Raw genomic sequence first — 240 nt, forward strand, 5'->3', positions numbered from 1 at the left:
GAGAAGATCCACAACGTTGATGGGCTCCTCCTGCCCCTCTGACATCACTGGTGCAGCTGGGAGCTGCTGCAGTGGCTTGGGGGGTTTCAGTGGTGGATTCTCCTCCCCCATCCTGTCCCTCCCATTGGGTTTTGATGCTTTGAGGGGGAATAAATTCCAGTGGAGACCCCAGACCTGACCCCGGCTTGACTCTGCCAGCCCTGGCAGACAAGGCACCAGTAGCACCAGTAGCGGCAGCGC

Source organism: Buceros rhinoceros, unplaced genomic scaffold, assembly GCF_000710305.1.
Source record: "Buceros rhinoceros silvestris isolate BGI_N320 unplaced genomic scaffold, ASM71030v1 scaffold26602, whole genome shotgun sequence".
Lineage (NCBI taxonomy): Eukaryota > Metazoa > Chordata > Aves > Bucerotiformes > Bucerotidae > Buceros > Buceros rhinoceros.